This window comes from Medicago truncatula, chromosome 1 (genome assembly GCF_003473485.1).
Source record: "Medicago truncatula cultivar Jemalong A17 chromosome 1, MtrunA17r5.0-ANR, whole genome shotgun sequence".
NCBI classification, from domain to species: domain Eukaryota; kingdom Viridiplantae; phylum Streptophyta; class Magnoliopsida; order Fabales; family Fabaceae; genus Medicago; species Medicago truncatula.
The window spans coordinates 30157377-30175252 of NC_053042.1; the positions used below are offsets into that span (position 1 = coordinate 30157377).

At 33.5% G+C, this 17876-nt stretch overlaps 2 non-coding genes across 2 annotated transcripts; both read right to left on the minus strand.

Moving 5' to 3' along the window:
- Nucleotides 1-15092: 15092 nt before the first annotated feature.
- On the minus strand, nucleotides 15093-15199 carry LOC112418764 (small nucleolar RNA R71). Its single transcript, XR_003008854.1, has one exon. It is a non-coding gene; the product is annotated as a small nucleolar RNA R71 (small nucleolar RNA).
- A 15-nt stretch (nucleotides 15200-15214) lies between these two features.
- On the minus strand, nucleotides 15215-15316 carry LOC112418767 (small nucleolar RNA R71). The gene has a single exon (XR_003008856.1). It is a non-coding gene; the product is annotated as a small nucleolar RNA R71 (small nucleolar RNA).
- Nucleotides 15317-17876: the final 2560 nt, after the last annotated feature.

Sequence of the window (17876 nt, forward strand, 5' to 3'; positions counted from 1 at the left end):
CGGCCTAATCCATTTGCACCCTAGGTTCAAGGTTTGAAGTTTAACAAGGAAGAAAATATTAACATCTCTTATTCTTAAACAAAGCATTGTCGCCCTAATTATACCTAATATTTTACAGAAATGATAAACAAACACAAAACTTTAGCCACAAATACAACACCATATACAACTGTTCACTTATACCATGTATTTTATTATTATTTTTTCAATTCTCTTCCCTCTTCTCTTGTCCGCAACCCTCTTTCTCTCTCCTTGCTGCATCTTTTTTTTGAACTGCATTTTTTTTTCTTTAACAGCCCCTGCTGCATTTTTCTTTCTTGCATCCCGAGTGTCTCTTTTAGCTTGCTCTCTGGTAATCTTCCTTTGAACGCCGCCGCAACCTCCACCTCTCTCATGTGCTATATGTGTTTGTTTTGTCCCTCGAGTTCTCACTGTTCTCTCTCTCCCTCGAGGTTTCTCACAATCAACGGCGAACACAGTCGTCACCATCTTCAACAAAACAGATATGATGTCCGATGTAGTGGTGATCTGAACGGAACTCCGGCGACGAGAGAGAGAAGAAGATTCGTCGTCGCCGCGTTCAAATTTGAACGGCTTGATGGTGAGGACGGTGTTGGTTACCACTGATGAAGGCCGACAATCATTGTGAGGATGCAGGCTGCGGTGGTCAGGACGGCCGTGGTTAGGAGAATGGTGTTGTCGTGAGGAACAGAGAGAATGCAGGGAAGATGGGAGTAGGAAGAAGATGGGTCTGTGGGGATTTGACAAAACTGCCCCTGCTTAATGGTGGAAATATCCAAACTACCCATGGTGTCGTATTTGTGTCAAATATTTTGTGTCATAGTTATCATTACTCAATATTTTAACCTAAAATTGTAGCCACTTTTCCCTCCTTTAAAACCTAACCATATTTTATGTTGCCATATTTTTTTCCTCACTTCCTCAACTGATTTACCCTAATATATTATTCTTATTAATCTCATAATAAATTGTACTTATTTTCTGGTTTAACCCTTATCAACTTCCTACTCTTTCTCCTTGATCTTAAACAACTTCTTCCTACTCTTTCTCCTTGATCGTAAACAACTTCTGCGTTTAACACTTATCAAAACCAATATCTCATAATCCTACACCCTAATTTAATCCTTTCTCTTAAACCGAAATCCCTTTTCAAAACCAATACCTTTCTCTTAAACCGAAATTTCTTATTCAACATGACTTCTAGAAACATTGAGACTTTGCTGACATACCACTGCCTCACTGGTAATCATTCCTTTTGCACCTATTCCACACTGGTTTAAACTATAAATCATGCTTTTGAATTATAGTCATTAGAACTTCTGGTTTATACTATTAGTTATTTGTCACTTTTAATGAAACTGTGTGTATGTATAGTAATTTTTGGATATATTCATTGACCTAATATAACTGTCCACTCCTTATAATATGCCTTGATGCTATTCCATTGGTTAAAGTATTTTGTCATATAAAATCTAGAAACACTAGAGGCATCTTTGGTGTGATAATTGAGCAAGCTTGAATTTTAGAACAAAATCAACCAAAACATACTTTTTCTTGATGTTGTATTAATATATATTCATCTAAAAGAATTTTCAGAAATGTATTTTAAGTTTTGTAATGTGACTAATATGCTCTTATATTAATATATATGTACACTTTAACTGTGTGTATGTATGTATAGTCATTTTTGGATATATTCATCGACCTAATATAATTGTGCACTCCTTATAATTTGCCTTGGTGCTATTCCATTGGTTAAAGTATTTTGTCATATAGAATCTAGAAACACTAGAGGCATCTTTGGTGTGATAATTGAGCAAGCTTGAATTTTAGAACAAAATCAACCAAAACATACTTTTTCTTGATGTTGTATTAATATATATTCATCTAAAAGAATTTTCAGAAATGTATTTTAAGTTTTGTAATGTGACTAATATGCTCTTATATTAATATATATGTACACTTTAACTGTGTGTATGTATGTATAGTCATTTTTGGATATATTCATCGACCTAATATAATTGTGCACTCCTTATAATTTGCCTTGGTGCTATTCCATTGGTTAAAGTATTTTGTCATATAGAATCTAGAAACACTAGAGGCATCTTTGGTGTGATAATTGAGCAAGCTTGAATTTTAGAACAAAATCAACCAAAACATACTTTTTCTTGATGTTGTATTAATATATATTCATCTAAAAGAATTTTCAGAAATGTATTTTAAGTTTTGTAATGTGACTAATATGCTCTTATTTTAATATATATGTACACTTTAACTGTGTGTATGTATGTATAGTCATTTTTGGATATATTCATCGACCTAATATAATTGTGCACTCCTTATAATTTGCCTTGGTGCTATTCCATTGGTTAAAGTATTTTGTCATATAGAATCTAGAAACACTAGAGGCATCTTTGCTGTGATAATTGAGCAAGCTTGAATTTTAGAACAAAATCAACCAAAACACACTTTTTCTTGATCTTGTATTAATATATATTCATCTAAAAGAATTTTCAGAAATGTATTTTAAGTTTTGTAATGTGACTAATATGCTCTTATATTAATATATATGTACACTTTAATTTACAACACATCAGCAAGTCTTCCGTTACTGCCCTCATGGTAAAATTCACATACTTGAATTACAGAAATATTTCTTTGTCAATTTCAAATTTCGTTTGTCACAGTGATGATTATACTATATAAAAAAAAAACCATAGCGTTGTACTAATAAAATGTTATAGTAAAGCGATTCGTGAATTTTACGGAATCGGTCTTGGTACCTGGATTATCTTGGTTTTTATGGGTGACGGACAGTTTGATATACGGTTGACTGATAGGTTTCACAAGAGTATCCCTTACCCGGCTTTTGATCCCCCTATACATTTCCTTCTTGACAAGATGAATTTGCAAGCAATTTTTGATGACTATCTCCCCTCAATAACATCTCTTCTCGCTTATCGTCACAATATCAGTGACATGGTTCTTGATTTCGAAAAAAAATTAACTGAGTATGATACACTTTTCGTGTCCACCTTAACTTTTTTTGTTCCTTTTCCGTTTAGTTGATACAAGTTACATGGATTTCTAATTTTGCAGATTCTACTTTACGTCGGCAATATTCCGCAGATGCTTGATACACTCTTAACAACTGTGAATATTATTGACGCTTACGGTAACATATGGGTGTGTGAGCTAACTTTTGCAACTATTCCTTATGAACACTTCAAGATAGGAGGGTGTTGGAATAGGTTTGTGGAAGCTCGCAGGGTCCGTGAAGGTGTGAAGATCAGAGGGGGTCCTCCGATGGTTGGGTCACATGATACCATTTACCTTGATGTTATTTACAATTAGTCAATGTTTAGATAAATTGTGCAAGACCTTTCCAGTTTGAATTTTAAGTTTTAGTTTCTTAGAGTTTTGGAAGCATCTAATTTTTTCGTACGTCGCAATATCACGGGTTACTTCGAGGGGTGGTTAAAAGATATTGATTAATGATGAGGACGACGATAATACTGATGTTGCATCAAATGTGGTCTACAAAGAAGTTTTCCGTAATGTATAGGACTTTTTTGTGTACCATTCATTTTCTTACTTATTGAAACTATTTGCATGTCAACGAACTTCAGTTTCCCTTTAAAATGATATGTTATGTTAAAGTAACAGGAACTACGTACTAGAATTATGGAACAATAACAAAGTCTATAGTAATTGACATTATGATCTGATTTACGACAATTTTTACATTTAAGCGAACTAAGTTGTTTTATTTTTACACTTAATATATAACTTCTTAAAATGACCCCATGCTATGGTCTAGTTTATTATTATAAAAATATGTTAAGGTTGGACAATCGAACAAGTTCAAGCCAAAAAAAACCTAATCTAGTTTATATTTCAAAAATTGGGTTTAATTCTCTCAAAATATCAATTTTATATTTTAAAAATTAAATTCATTTCTCTCAAAAACTTCAAATTATAATTTTTTTTTTTTTTGGATCATTCGATATCTTCTGTTTTCCTCATAAGAGGTAGAATCTTTTAAAAAAGTATTACAACCACACATTATTTTGCTCCTAGTGGATGGGATAATAACGCAGCTTTTTGGGTTCAGAGCAGGGATGCTGATACACAAGCAAGCAACTTGTTGAGTACCATCCAAAATTAGATATAAACACATCGTTCATTCTTATCTGTTTTTTGTTCTTATTTTTTTCTTTCGTCATTTACCTCGAAACAAAATTTCTCAAAGTCTAATATTCGCACGGACTTAGTTTAACTGGTTATACTATATTGTATTGTAAAAGAGGGTTTTTCAAAAGAGAATGAGTATTCTCATCTGTGTGTAATGTCTTCTTAAATTACTCTAAAATTAGTCTACGATTCTAATAATAAAATATTTCAATTTAGTTTTTGTTTTTATCAGAAGTTTCTTAATTAGATCACTCATCATATGACCAAATCATAAATACATAATTGAAAAACTTTTAACAAAAATAGAGATTAATTTAAAATACTAATGGAGTTAGATATTAATTTGAGAGAAACTTTCCTAAAAAAAATTGAGAAAGACTTGCAAAGATGGAGACTAATTTAATGATTTCCTCATTTGATTTTAGTTTTTAATGTTTGTATCCATTCCTAGCAACGTATTTATCTTTGTGTTAGTTTTTTTTTAATATTATTAAGTATAGTAGTTTTTTAGAAAGTATAATATATATATATATATGGGATAGGATCAAATGACACTAAGGTGTCAAATAAAATTTGACACCAAATCTTATCCATTAATATAGTTTTAATCCAACGGCTCTAATCAATTTTATAAGTGCTCACATATTTGATTAAATGAGCCACCTTTTAATTTTAGAAACAATCTATTCTTTCTTCTCTTAGTTAATTACTTTCTAAAAACTCTTTCCAATATCTCTTTCTCTTTAAGGATTCTATATCTCTTATTATTATGGCTCCATGCATAAGCTTCATTCTTATTTCATTACTCCAATTAACATTTATTTGTTGCTGCTCAACGCTAGCATGATATAAAACACATAGATATATAATTGTTTGACCTTTTTATTACCGGTAATATAGATGTTCGAATGAATTGCCTCAAAAAGAAATAGTTTGATCAATTGATTTCAACTTTTGTGAATTGAAGGACAACACTTGATGAATGTTTTTGAGAACTTATCGAGCTATGGTGAGAGGGATATCCCATTAGTTACAAAGAGAGGACGTGGTCCCCGACTATTCAATATATCTTCAACAATAAAGGAAAAATTAAGTACAAAAATAAAAAACATAATTACAATTAAGGAAGGAAATCACCCTTCAAAAAAATAAGGAAGGAAATCATGTGAACACTATTGACTAATTTTGATCGTTTGATTAAATCAAAATGGAGGGATAAGATTTGGTGTCAAATAAAATTTGACACCTTGGTGTCAATTGATCTTATCCCTATATATATATATATATGGATTTTGTTAGAAGCCACCTATAAAGGTGTCTTTTAGCAACCGACACCTCAAGCTGTGACTCTCACTTTTTAATTATAACTTTGTTAAAAGACACATTTATAAATATTAGTTGATGTTTTTTAACAAATGCTCATAGAATAACTTGCTAAAAGACACCTTCGTAAAATGTGTCTTCTAGCAAAACTCTATATATATATTAGCAAGCTGCAAATACTAAGGTGTATATTAGCAAGCAACATTCACCTAGAATCATCAAGGTATAAGTTAGTAATCTATACCCATCTGATTATTTACACTTATTTTTATAATTTTTATCAAATTGTTTACACTCACGTCACTAATTTACACCCACTTTCATCATTTAAAATATTATTTTCTTAAAAGTTTGTGTCAACATTGTACTAAAAAAAACATGTAATTACACTAGAGTATATGTACAACCATTGATGACAACTTTTATTTTATCACTTATCATTGGTCCAAAACAATAGAGAGGGAAAAAAATAAAAGAGATAATAAGAAGATAATGTGAGTATGTAAGAGAAAGTTGTCATAAAGTGTAAGACATTAGACTTACATCAAATAATATACATTGATCCAAAGGATTAGATTTACTCACTAACCGTATTCACTAAAAGTGTAAGTTATTAGACTTACACTTTTAAAGATTTTGGTTATCTTTGTTATGCTTCTACTCTTCAGGCTCATAGATCAAAACTGGATTCTAGAGCCAGAAAATGTGTTTTCTTGATATACAAGTCAGGTTATAAGGGGTTTGTCTTTTTGATTTGATCTCCATTTTGTTTTGTCCCTTCAAACACATACTGAGCCTAAATCATATGCTCATGCTAGTAAATTTGATTGTTGGAATAAGGCCATGGAGACTGAACTTACTGCTATTGTACAAACTGGAACTTAGAAAATTGTTGATCTACCTCCAAATGTCAAACATATTGGCTGCATATGGGTATATAAGATTAAACATCATGTTGATGGATCCATAAAATGGTTTAAAGCACGCTTATTTGCAAAGGGTTACAACCAGATATAAGGTTAAATTACTTTGACACATACTCACCTGTTGCTATGCTTACTACAGTGAGACTTGTTATTGCTTTAGCATCAATTCATCATTGATTCATACACCAACTTGATGTTAACAATGCTTTTCTGCATGGTGAATTGCAAGAAAATTTCTACATGCAGTTACCACCTGGTATCACTACATCTAAACCTAATCAAGTTTGTAAATTGGTAAAATCCCTCTATGGATTGAAGCAAGCCTCTAGAAAATGGTATGAAAGGCTCACCTCTTTGTTACTGGCTCAAGGTTACAAGCATGCTAACTCAGATCATTCACTCTTTACCAAATCATCAGCTACTGCATTCACTATCCTTTTGGTTTATGTAGATGATATTATTTTAGCAGGCAATTCATTATCTGAGTTTAACAACATCAAATTCATCCTGCATACTTCTTTCAAAATTAAAGATTTAGGACAACTCAAGTACTTTCTGGGTTTGGAAGTTGCTCACTCTAAACAAAGTATCTCACTTTGTCAGTCTAGATCTTCTTGCTAATTCAGGTCTCACTCACTCTAAATCTGTTTCCACTCCTTCTGACCCTTCTATAAAACTTCATCATGATTCCAGTCAACCATACACAGATGTCTCTCCTTACAGAATGCTTGTTGGTAGGCTGTTGTATCTTAACACAACAAGACCTGATATTACTTTTGTTACTCAGCAATTGAGCCAGTTCCTCACTAAGCCTACCCAAGTTCATCATTCTGCTGCTATGAGAGTGCTCAAATATCTTAAAACATCTCTAGGAAAAGGTTTATTTTTTCCTAGAGATTCAGCTCTTCAGATTTTGGGGTTCTTTGATGCTGACTGGGCTGGCTGCTTAGATTCAAGAAGATCCATCTCTGACTAGTGCTTCTTCCTTGGCAAATCATTGATTTCATGGCGCACTAAGAAGCAATTGACTGTCTCTAGGTCATCCTCAGAAGCAGAATATAGGGCACTTGCAGCTGCTACATGTGAACTCCAGTGGTTACTCTATTTGCTTCAGGATTTGCAGCTTCAAACCTCTAAGTTGCTTGTGTTATATTGTGACAATCAAAGCACTTTACACATTTCTGCAAACCCATTTTTCCATGAACGCACAAAACATCTAGAGATTGATTGTCATCTTGTAGAGGGCAAACTTCAAGTTGGCATGATCAAACTCCTTCCAGTCACTTCTCAGGCACAAGAGAATAAGGAGTAGTTATTGTAGTAACTTGCTACACAAGTTACCTAGCTTTAGTTAGTTTCTAGTTAGTTAGAAGAGTTCTAATACTCTATGCTTCAGCTCATTGTAAATATAGTACACCTCTACGCAAGTGATTTCATTATGTTTAAGGTTTTGATTTTTGCTTTGTTGTTGATCGTGATGGGAGGGAAGGTGGAATTGCTTCATTTTAGCACAAAAGTTTTTATTGTACAATTTTAAACTACTCACTTAACCATGTTGAGCTAGTGGAAAATGGAGACTAATAGGTTTTTTTATGGGTATCTAGAAGGAAACCGTAGGCGAGATTCTTGGGATTTTATTGGACAACTTTTTCAGTCGTAGGAGAAAAGAAAAGATGTGTTAATTGTCCAAGTCGAGTGATCAATAGGTTTAGACAAGCAGTATCAAATTCCAGGCTGTTCGATTTGCGCATGGAAGGCTATTAATTTACTTGGTTCCATTTTATTGGCACAGAGCACACAGTGGAGGTAAAACTGGATAGAGCACGCACCAATGGTGATTTGTGTCAAACATTTCCTAATGCACATCTAGAATGCTTGACAACTACTTCTTCATATCATTTCCTATTTTGGATTATGTGTGATCCCATCAGTACTTCTATGAGTTCAACGCGGCGGTTCAAGTTTGAAAATGCTTTGTTGGCAGAACCAGGCTTTGAGGATTTTGAGTCAATGTTGGCATATCTCAAATGGAGTTAATATTGTTGATCAGCTTGGCATGTGTGCTTCTGATATGATCAATTGGAGAAACCAAAATTTTCAAAACCCCTGTAAGTAAACTAATGACTGCCATAAAAATTAAAAACAACACAAGCGGCGGTTGATGATTCTAACATCCACCAATTCAATAATTTGAATAAAAGACTCTTAACTCTACTTAAGAAAAACGAGATTTTCTGGCGACAACGAGCAAAAGCATTATGGTATAAGGATGGAGATTAAACAACAAATTCTTTCATGTTGCAGCTACAACTAGAAAGAAGGCTAACCGAATAACTAGCCTTAGAGATGAAGATGGCACAATATGTAGAACGCGGGACGGAATGACTTCCATGGCTTGTGATTATTTTTTAGAACTTTTTTAGAAGCAGAATAGCACCAGTGAGGCGATTCTTAATACCATTAATCCATCTAACACTATTCACTAGTATGGATAATGAGTTTCTATTTGCCGCTTTCCTATTTGAAGAATTCAAGGAAACCATCTTCTCTATGAAAGTTGATAATGACGAGGACGTTATGGCTATAACCCTGATTTTTATTTAACAAAAAATTAGAAAAATTGTGGTCATCATATATTTACTGCGGGTTGCACTTTGAAGGTCTCTGTTATCTTTCCTCCTAGCCTAATTACAAACTCAACAAACATTGATCTAATCCCTATAGGAGAGGTTTATTCATCTATAGCTTTATGTAATGTGCTCTATAAAGTTGTGGTTAAAGTATTAGCCAACATGTTGAAAGTGTACTTGATAAGTGTATATACAAAAATCAATCAGCTTTTGTGTCAAGTTACTCTATTCTCGATAATGCAATGACAACCATTGAAATTGTTCATCGTGTGAAACCTAAGGTGAAAGTTAATCAAGGTAATGTAGCTCATAGACTTTATATTAGTAAATCCTATGATAGGTTGGATTTCGATTATGTTGTGTGTTTGAATTATGGATTACTCCGTCATTGTTAATAGAAGTGTAGTGGACCCTGTCATACTTGCAAGAGGTCTTCAACAAGGGGACCCTTTCTTATGGGTTTCTTTATGATGAAGGTTTATCAGCCCTGATTAGAAAGGAGAAATTCACGGAGTCTAAATATGTACTAATGATCTAATTATCTCTCATCTTCTATTTGTAGATTACTACTTTTAATTTTTTTAAAGCAACATAGGGTGAAGCTTGAGTGATGCAAAATATTTTTAAAACTTAAGAAGACATGTCAGGCCAGTCAATCAATTTTCAAAAGTTAAAAATATAGCATAGTAGGAATATCACATCACCGGTGAAAGATTCTAATTCTTACATTCTTGGGGTGAGACAAGTTTTAGGTAGTGGAAAATATCTGGGTCTCCTATTACTGGTAAGTCGAGAAAAAAAACACCTTCAAATTCATCTAAGATAGAATTTGAAAAAAGATAACTCATGAAGTAATCGATGTCTTTCTCAAGTAGGTAGAGAAATCTTAATTAAATATGTCCTGCATTCGATCTCGTCCAATGTGTTGAGCATATTATTACTACCAACTAATCTTTGTGTCAAAATTGACAAAAATGATGAATTTATTTTGGTGAGGTCAAATAGATGTGAGGTCAAATAGATCTTGGGATAGTTTAGATACACACAAGAATGAATGTGGTTTCGGATTTAAGTGCATATCCACTTTCAGTAATGCCATATTGCCAAACAGATTGGAAACTACTGTGATGTATGGCGAAGTATAAGGAGTAATAAATTCATTGTATGTGATGGTCATAGGTGGAGCGTAGGCACATGCATATTGGTACAGGGAACTAAATGGATTGCAGATGGATCCACTCTACATCTTCCTACTTAAAGCGAGTATAATCTTAAGCAACTAAAGCCACAGAGGACAAGTTGATACGGATGCTCGAAAAGGATGGAAATTTCTTTGTTAAAAACACATATCATTCCTGTATTTGTATGGGTGCTGGTAGCTCGAACATCCAAACTCCGGGAGTTGGCAATTCATTTGGCGAGAAAAAAATACCACCCGAAGTTAATAAAATTGTGTGGCGTTTGTGCAGAAATTGCATCCCCACTCGATTTCATCTAAATCAAAAAATGAGTATCTTATACAAACAATTGTGTTCTATGTGCGGGCGAGATTGAAGATAATCTTCATCTTTTCTTATGGTGCGACAATGCAGAACAAGTTTGAAGTCTTTTGAGTGTTGGGATATCATCCAACTTCATCAACAGCAACATACAAACCTCCCAAATATTATAGCATCTATCATACAGGCTTCTAATGGCTTACAACCCGCAACTTTCATGATTCTGATGTGGAGCATTTGGTAAAAACGAAACATTAAAGTTTGGTGCAACATCATTGAACTTGCTCAGGTGAAATGGGACCGAGCTACCAGACTGTTGCATGACTGATCAAACGTTCAAGTCTGAAAGCAGCCATTAAGCAAGAAAGGTTCAAGTATTACTGAAGGAGGCTAAGAAAAAACCCCAATTGGTAAGTACAAATGCAACATATATGTATCCTTCTCCACTACTCAAAACATAGTTAGAATAGGTATATATGCATAAGAGATGAAACGAAAGCTTTATGCTTTCTAAAATGGATTGCTTCTCACCTTTATTGACTTCTATCCAATGGGTTCGAGATTTATATCTTACCAATGTAGATTTTGAACTTGATTCTCTGAATGTGGTATCCAAATTTCTTACTAGAGGAGAAGAGAACTCGGATTTTGGTGTTATTTTTCAGGAATCAGGATTGTCGTAGAATTGATGGTTCGATTTTTACAAATTATTGTGTTGAATTTACTAGAAGACAAGCAACTGAGGTTGCCCACACGTTGGCTAAGATGGTCACATCTCTAACTGATCTTCATATTTTCACTGATGTACACACTTGTATTAATACTCTTATCATTAAGAAATGAATTAAGCTCATCGCATTAAAAAAAAAAAAAACTATGCATAGAATATATTAATATAATATTTTATTATTGTATAATGTACACGAGTAAAATAATCTTCCACCGTGCACTTTTTATCATTGAATCAATAAATTTCATCATATCTCATTTAATCAAACAGCGAAATTTATTGAACAAATAATAAAAACTAATTTATGCATGATGCAAGACTTATCTCACTTGCGTATCATATAACCAACCTATTTTTCCAAACAAATCAAGAAGTTCTATGGCATTGGTATATGGTATCACTCTAGTTGCTAAAGTTACCGAATGTCATATTAATTTTGACATACTGCATAAATCATACAACAACGTAACATAATACAATTCATCACTAAGCTTGAAACTGGAAATGAAATTTTGCTTTCATTTTCTCACCTATAAATCCAAAATCTCCCAAGAAAGGTAACCTAAGATATTCCCCCAATGGTTTAGGTTCTGTAATAACGAAAACATTTGTGTTCTCTCCAAAAGACACTGCATTATTACAAGCTGGAACAGCACTAGAAATATGGGATATTGGTAGCAAACAATTTGCAAGAAGAGCTTCTCCTGTAGAAATGAAATAATTACTTTCCCAATAATTATAAGGTAGTGGTGGAATGCAATTCACTGCCTCTAGATCAATTTCAAATAGATCATCATCATCCTCTTCCATTCCAAAATCTTGGGAAACTCCTCTTTGTTCCTCAGAAGTCATGGTTTGTTTTGTTTTGTGGTATAATATGTGAATTAACGTTGTCACATAGAATGTAAATAGATATTATAATGTACATGCACATGTAGATTTATATAGTGGGAATTTGATGTTATGGTGGGTGGTGGCAAGTAGAACGCTCCCCAACAAATGTGCATCGGTCGGTCAAAGAGGATATATAGTGGGAATTTTAGAGCAGCAACTCCTCCTAAGCTGTTCCACCTTAATTCAATGCTTGTGTTGTTAATATTTTTATGAGTAACACACATTTGTTTCACTTCCACCAAAATCATAAGATGAAGTCAAACTTAGAGCTACCTACCCAACAAAAATAGAAAAATGTTGACATCATGCCATCAGTTAAATTATTATAAAAAAATATATGCTATTTTTTATTTGATGTTTTGGTTATATTTGTATGTCAGTTTTTGTCAAAATAAATTTTGTTAATGAAATGATTTATAAGATGAAAATGGAACGGTATTTAAATTGACTTTATAAATAATTGATAACATGCAAAATACACTGTCTAAGTAACTTAATTTTCATTTGTTTTTAAGTCATTTGTCATGTTTCGCATGATATCTTTTGGTGATTCGAACCCCGAACCTTGCATATAAAATTGTCATCAATTGAGCTAAGTTTACGGGGGACTTTTGCATGGTATCTGCTAGTATTTTGATGTGTTTCAGAAACCACCGGTGTAAAAAACAAAAATGAAGAAAAATAATAAATTGCACACCTGTTTAATTATAACGGGAATAAAATTTTGTCGTTCTATAAAATAAGGTTTTTAATTTAAAGCTTCACTGAGAAAGTAGGAACGTAGAAATATTGTTTACGTTTCGAAAAAGCGGAAATGGTGTTGGACTTAGGAAATTTGGGTTATTAATTAAATAAAGTAGCGAAAGCACTTTTTTCTAAATAATTAAGAACTTATTGAATTTTAAAAAGGAATTTTAGACGTGTAATTAAGCACTACAAAAATAGGGAGTTAGGCGCAGGGCCGGCCCTAGGCATAGGCCGCGAGTGCGACGGCCTAGGGCCCATGTCGGTAGGGGGCCTTAAAAAAGTTTTTATTAGTAGGGGTGTATATAGTAAGAATTGGTATTTTGGGGCTTTATATAGTAAAATATACCAACAGGCCCGAAACATTAACAAAAAGTTGGGCTGCAATCTGTTATTATTTTGGCCTTTTTGATGCAATTTGTTATATATACACCATATAAAACAAGTATTTCTATATTCACCCTCCCAAAAAAAATTGGCCCTTTGTTTCTAATGTGCCAATAACATTTTTATATTTTTTGGGGCCCTTTGTTCCTAATAATGTATCTTACTAATATTAAAAATATATGTGATATTTATTATCCAAAAAATTGGGAGAATCTTCATAACAAAACAAATAATATTTTAGTAGAAAATGGACCTACTACAAAATTAATCTTAATCTTGCTTTTAAAGTATCCAAAATAAATTAATTATATCAATATAGTAATATAAACTTGGTACTTGTAGCATATAAAAAGAAGAGTGATTTATTTGTAGTATACAATTACAAATGAGTTATTGTATCTTAGATTACTCTAAAAATTCTAACAGTGATTTTTTTTTTATCAAGTATTATTGTTTTTATGAGTTTAACATTGGAGAATTTTGTATCCAAATGTCTAAAATTTAATTAATGACGTGTTGATATATATACCTTTATTTTTTTTGGTTTTACTATCATTAGATGTAAAAAATTCAGTGTCTATTATTTAAGTGCTAAAATTTTAGTTTATTTCGCAGAAGCAATTGTTCTCTAATCCTATGGTATGTTGTTTAGTTTTGGTTTCTATGGAGTATTTGATTTATTTGAAGATGTTGCCTAGAAAACCTTTTATCTTATAGTGAAAAGCGAAGAAAAAAAATTAAGTGTTACTAAAATCATAACAAAAAACTAAAAAAGTTTATGATATATTATGTAAGGGTCCATTTTTTCAAACTATGCCTAAGGCCCTTAAAACGCTAGGAACGGCCCTGGTTAGGCGCTAGAATCTGATAACGGTTTGTGAAAGCAAAATGATATCTCTAATTTAATATTTTTCTACAAATAAATTTTGTTCTCGTCTTAAACAAATAGTGCAATTTATGTGAGTGACTTAGGTTGACGTAAACCATCGTTTTGGCATCTCGTTGTTATAATCGAATTAAAATAGTTATTTTAATTTTACGCGTGAAACAAAATTTGTTTTGAACTAGCCTTAGATAAACAAAGAAACGACATATAGCGGTACTTGTAATTGGTCTTTGTGGATTCGACAACCTTTTATACTAAAACTGATATAGTCATACATTTGCGGCGTACCAAGTTTTCGGCGCCGTTGCCGAGGACCAATTTTTGCAATATCGTGATTTCGTTGCTACGCTGATTAGAGTAAGACACTTTTTATTTTTATTTTTAATTGCATACGAAGAACCCGAAATGCTGGTAATCTTACTAGGTACGTAGACTAAGTCAACGCTACTTCCAAGCTAGACGCCGATTGCATTTTGAAATGGGTGACAATAATGATAATCGCCCCCTTAAGGACTTCGCGGTGCCCTCTAGTGACGAGCCCCATACGAGCATTGTCTGTCCTGCAATTGCAAGGAACAATTCGAACTTAAACCCTCTTTGTTGAAATAGTACTACATAGCCGATTATCTGAAAACCTGACGGAGGACCTAAACTTGCACCTTTCTGTCTTCGTGCAGCTCACTGATACGCTTAAGAGTGATGGTGTCAATCCCGAAGCCATTCACTGCGTTTATTCTCATTCTTCCTTAAGGACAAAGCCAGGACGTGGCTCCAATCCCTACCGTCTAATTCCATTAGGACATTGACTTAACTCAAGAAAGCGTTCGTCTCTAGATATTTCCCTATGAGCAAAACGACACATTTAGTAACCAAATTATCTGCTTCAGGTAGATGGACAGTGAATCTCTTTTTGAAGCATGAGAGAGATATAAAAAATGAATGAGAGATTGCCCACACCACGGATTAGAAAAGTGGCTGATAATTCAAAAAATTATCTGCTTCAGGCAGATGGACAGTGAATCTCTTTTTGAAGCATGAGAGAGATATAAAAAATTAACGAGAGCTTGCCCACACCACGAATTAGAAAAGTGGCTCATAATTCAAACATTCTACTTTATAACTCAAAAAAGACCATTGATGTCATTGCAGGAGGAGCTCTCATGAATAAGTCATTCAATGATGTTTGACTAATACCTCAAATTCGTCCTTGAATTTTGAAAAATCGGTCAATTTCGTCCCTGAATTTTGCGAAATATCAAATTAGTCCCTGAATTTACAAAATGTCAATCAAATTAGTCCCTCCATTAAGTTGGTCTGTTAACGGAGGTGACGTGTAACGTTAACCTCTGACAAAGCTTACCACGTCAGATGCCACGCAAGCAGGGACCAAACTGATTGATTTATACAAAATTTCCAAGGACCAAATTGATGGATTTACACAAAATTTTCAACGACCAAATTGATGGATTTTCAGAAAATTGGCAACAGCTCTTTCCCTTCTTTGCGAGTAACGTCTCTTTCTCCTCTTCCTCATTAAGGGCTATTTCTTTCCCAAATATATAAATTTGGAACCCTAATGTTATAACTCCTTACATAGAGTTCAAAATCCCTAAAATTTCTTCCATGAATTGATATCAAATTTCTTCCCCAATTCAAAAAACTTAGAACCCTAATTTTTTTTATTAAATTCGAAATTCATAAATCAAGTGGTCTGCCTTGTAGATTCGGTGTTCATAATTGATGGGTGGTGTGCGAATGGGCAAAAATAACTACAACAACCGATATTCATCTTCGAGCTCTATGTACAATGATGATGTGAGAGAGCTTCAATGTTGGTGTCCTAGAATTTGTGTTGTAAGAACAACAAACACTGTCAATAACCCAGGAAGACCTTTCTATGCTTGCCCTCTGCATAAGGTTTGTTTAACAATGGTTATTTGATGTATGAATGTTTTGTTTAAATTATACTGATTTTGTCTTTTGATTGTATAGGATAATTGTGAAAATTGTAAATTTTTTGTGTGGGTTGATGAAGCTGAAGAATTAGGCTATTTTAAAAACAATGGTGTTGGTCATGGAAGAAATGCAAGGTTGATGGAGAAGCCAAATGCTAGGGGCGGAGAAGAGGTTTGGAGGGCAAGGTTGATGGATAAAGTTGATTGTGTAGGAAGTGAGCTTAGGTTGATTAAGATATTGATAGGAGTATTTTGTTTGACTGAGTTGTTTAAAATGTTATTGTATTGTGCCAAGTCCATGTAATGTTGTAATGTTGTACTGAAAAGAGGTTGTCAATGAATGAATCAAACCTTTATGTCAAAAAAATTCAATCACATTGGTCCTTGAATTATATGCATATCCATCATTTCGATCCTCAAATTAGTGAAAAGACCATCAAATAGGTCCTTGAATTTTCACAACATATATCACTGTGATCCTTGGTGCATACATTTGCTGAACAAAGTAAAAAGTAAAAGACAGACACTTTGATTATAAAAAGACACACATTTGCATATCATCATAAGTCATATATTTGATGTTCATAAGTCACCACATAGCCAAAAAAATAACATTACATAGCCATCAAGTCATCAAATCATTTGATGTTCTTAAGTGATTACATATCCAAAAAAGCATAAACTAAACAAGTCCAAAAAACATTAATTAAACTAGTCCAAAAGCATAATTTAAACAAGTATCAATGCTTTGGAAATCTTGGAGTTGGATAAACTCCATGTATTGGCTTTGAGTAGAAGCGGATTTTGGATTTGAAACTCTAATAACTCCAGGAGCAGTTGGATTTTGTGGAGCAGGACCCTTCAGTGGTGTTTGTTTATGCATGTCATTTGAAAATCACCGGTCCTCTCATGCCATATTTCCTTGTACTCATTATCTGCAAATAAAATCAATCATATCAACCCTTAAATTATAACAAAATCCATCAAATTAGTCCTCAAATTATGTCAGTAAGTCTCAAATCGATCCATATTTTAGAGGGGTATAATTGGAAACACAGGAAAAATTATATTGAAAAGTTAAGTTTCGAATTTTTACCATTTCCATCAATTTAGTCCTTGTACATGTGGCTGCTTTGTTGACACGTGTACAAGACAACACATCATGCAAGGGACACGTCATCAGCATTAATGGAGCTTTTGGAATTTGAGGTATTAGTCATGATGTTTATAGCCTAATTAAGGACATGGCTCAAATCCATTACTAGTGGGGGAGTGAACGCACTCCAGTTGAGAAAACACAACCAAAGGGAGGGATGTAGGAAGTCAGTGGCTTTGATCACAAGAACGCTAGAGTCGATTCCCGATACCAAAGGTTGGACAACTTAAGCATCGCTTAACCACCTATTGTGGTTGCAACGACTCCTAATTGAAAAATTTGTGGAGTCCTTGAACACATTGCAGTCGAGTGTCAACTCCTAGCTGGTTCTAACCAAGTGAACTACATGCAAGGTAACCTATACTTTAACACTTACAATCCGAGATTGAGAAATCATCCTAATTTTCCTATAAAAATAACAATCATACCTTTGCGCCCAATCCTCCCCCTAGTTTTCAAGGTCCAAAAGAAGCCCCAGTTGCTCCTACAGTCCATAAAAATTCAAACCTTGAATTGATGATGAAAAACTTT